At 35.9% G+C, this 3576-nt stretch overlaps 1 pseudogene; it reads left to right on the forward strand.

Annotated features, from left to right (window-relative positions):
- Window positions 1-253: 253 nt before the first annotated feature.
- LOC117077748 lies at window positions 254-1215 on the forward strand (annotated as a pseudogene).
- The last annotated feature ends 2361 nt before the right edge of the window (window positions 1216-3576 follow it).

The following is a 3576-nucleotide window of genomic DNA, read 5'->3' on the forward strand; positions in this document are numbered from 1 at the left end:
CAGTACTTATTATTGATCGCACTTCATCCTCATGCTCCCTCCCCAGGGCACAGAAGAGGAGACAGGCTTGGGAGGTAGCCCAGCTGAACACCCACAAAGCAGAGGCTCCTCTTTGGCTGTTGACAGTGGTATCTGCAGCTCACTTTAAGATGGCCAGTTGGCCCACATTCATTTTCTGTTGAATTACTTTTAACTTTCATTGCTTTTTCACTCGCTTTGATAGCCTCTTAGTGGCTGCTTTTCTGAGATCTTTCATAACGCAAAAATGCATTGAACAATCGAAGTCAAAATCACTGAGCTAAATCTCCACTTAATGTGTGTGCTTTGTGGAAGATACTTAATTGATGCCAGAACCATAATAGAGTATCTACATTCCTTCTGTGAAACCTGTATTTTGTGTTACCTATAGATCAGCAGATAATGTCCTGTAATGTCCAAGTTCACAAAACCATTTTGCTCCTGAATATAACGTCAGATAAAAATCCCCAATCTATTGTATACAAATTACTTCCAGGCCTTTTCAAAAATAAAATAAGAAGGGATCTTTATGCATCTCTTTCTTCAGCTGTTGCTGCCAATGGCTCTAATGAAAATAGAGAAGTTGCAGATGAAGATAAGAGAATTATAGCTGATGATGAAACAATAAGCTTATCCACTGGACTTTTTTTTTTTTTTTTTCCAGAACAGGAAGTAAACAAAGACAAAGAGAAGTTTAAGGAGGAGGTGAATGATAAAAGTTATTTACAATGCTCAGCCAGAATGACTGTGATGAACCTAAGGAACATATCTTATATTCCCTGATGAATGTCATGTATGAAGAGGAATCTCTAAAGGATAAATATACATTAATGGATATTACTTACATTTATATGTGGATAAGAAATGGACTTCTTCCTTTAAAGTACAGTGTTTGACCTACTAGTAAAAAACTGAAGGTTAGTTGCCAGAGAGATGAACTGACAAAAATGCTGGAGAACTGGAATGTGACTTTGGAAGTGACAAGGCCAATGGCCCAGTAGGAGTTATTTCCTCTAGCTCCTCTTGTTTGCCTAGCCCTACTACTCCAGTCCAGTCTCCTCATCTTCAGTTTCCTCACGCGCCCAGTATGTGTGTGGCACCAGGAACAGTCCCACTGGTAACTATGAACCTTTCTCTGCCAATAGACCTAAAAAGTCATCAGAAAATGAGTTATTAGAAACTTCATTCTTAGGTTGATAACTGAGGCTGTTATGGAAAAAAAATTCCAGCTCCTAATTTTTTTTTTTTTTTTGAGACAGGGTCTTGCTTTGTTGCCCAGGCTGGATCACAGTGGTGTGATCACAACTCACTGCAGCCTAGACCTCCTGGGCTCAAGCTATCCTCCCACCTCAGCCTCCCAAGTAGCTGGGACCACAGGTGAGTGCCACCATGTCCAGTAAATTTAATTTTTTTTAAATGTAGAGACAGAAGTCTCCCTATGTTGCCCATGCTGGTCTCAAACTCCTGGACTCAAGCAATCCTCCGTCCTTGGCCTCCCAAAGTGTTGAGATTACAGATGTGAGCCATAGTGCTCAGCCAAGCTCCTAATTTATATAGGTATTTCTATGCCATTAGAGCTTTACAAACACTAATACATGTGACTGTGGTCAAATTTGCTTTCTTTTGTAGTGACATTGAATTTGACTATAAAAGATGGACTAGGTGTGACATTCATATATACATTACTTGGAAAGAAAGATTGTCTTAAAAATAACTGTTTTTTGTGTGGGCAGGAAATGTTTTCTTCTGTGTGAAGTGGTTTCTGTAAACACTGTTCGAATGTGAAAACACTCTAAAATAGACATAAACCTTGGTCCACAGTTTGTCAATCTCCATTACCATCTGTGTTACATGCTCTTGGATTGTTCTTGTTGTTATGTTGTTTTATGAACCTGTAGACAACACATGCTTTTTATTTTGAAATTTAAAAAATAAAAAGAATATGCATAGAGTGGTGCATAGACTATATATCAAACGCTGCGATGTAACAGTGAGTAACCATTTCTTGCATATTTAACCATTTTGAGTTCTTCATTTCATTTTACTTCTCTGTTATTGCACAGAACAATCTTAAGAAAGTAAGCAGCAGTTTTACAATTTGTGTGCTTTAAAAGTGGCTACTATTGTTTATTTTTACTGACTTGTTTTAAATGAACATATTTTGTAAGAATCAGATGGCATTATGCTTGCTTTACAATGCTGTATTGGTACAGAAACAGTATTGTATATTTATAATATAGTAATGAAAATATTGTGTTTCATGTACTTAGAAATGGTTGTTCAAGTTATCCAAACTAGTTCAGACTTGGTAGATACTCTGTATTTGAACTTTGCTTATCATCTTGTAACATTTTAAATGTGGATACACAATTCTAAATTATTTTCCATTGGAAGAAATTGACAAATAATTACAGTGTTGAACTGTTTCCAATATACATATTTTACTTTTAAATTTTATTACTGTAATAAAGAAAAACCCTTAACCAAGGAATATAAAAATTATGTATATCGTTCTAAATTTTACTTGTTGGCTATGGTGGAATTAGTGTGTTTTAAAAATGCCTGTCAGTAACTATAATTCTATAGCAATTTTTAAAACGAAATGTTTAAATTTTTAAATGAATCAGAACTTTTTTTTTTAGTATGGGGCATAGTAGCATTTTCTAATTTAATAGTTACTTTAACAGTTACAAATAATGGAATATACCTTCTCTGTAATGTCTGATAATAGAAATAATTATTATGATCTTCTACATGTATTAATTGTAAAATAGAGTGAGCATGTTGAATGCAAAATATGAATAATTCCAACAATTTTCCATATATATTTTGCTTTGGTCAAACTGTGTATATTTATCATCTATCAGTTATATGTGAGGCTGTTATTCTATATGAATATTGCTTCAGGTTTATATGGAAAAATTGTGGCTAAACATTTCATTGTCCCCTGTCTGTAAAGGAAGCACAATTCTATCATTTTATCTTGTTTATCACTATTAAATCACTACATTTGCATATTTTTGAAAAGCAGAACTGGGAACATCCTAGATTTTGCCAAAGAAGAGTTCCAAAAGACAAGGGTGTAGGAGGGAAGGTACAGTTTGTATCAGATGCCCATATTTTATCTACTGGGTTTTACTTTCCCTTGAAGGCACTGATTCTCACTGTCACCCCTTGTAAGGGAACAGACTTCTCAATTTAATGAGCACGGAGAAATTCCCAGGTTTGGACAAAGAAGAGCTTGGGAAGGAAGGCCTGCAGGAGGGGAAGGACTGGCTGTCCACAGCTCCCCTCTCAGGATGATCTTTTTCTCAGCAGACACCACTGCCCCACTATTCGAATTTCAACTCTAGCTCAAGAAGGTATGAAAACTACATAAATTTGTGATTGCATTTGGCCACAAATAATAAAAGGAAATAAGCAAACAGAGAACCCCGGAAGTTTAAACAAGCAAAGGGTTTGCTTTTCTCATTTAACAAGAAATCAAAAGCTAGCAAATCCAGGAACCACTGGATATTCAGGCCCTTATGTCTTTATGCTCTGCCATTCTTGCCTGTA

Source organism: Trachypithecus francoisi, unplaced genomic scaffold, assembly GCF_009764315.1.
Source record: "Trachypithecus francoisi isolate TF-2019V2 unplaced genomic scaffold, Tfra_2.0 Lachesis_group6, whole genome shotgun sequence".
NCBI classification, from domain to species: Eukaryota; Metazoa; Chordata; class Mammalia; order Primates; family Cercopithecidae; genus Trachypithecus; species Trachypithecus francoisi.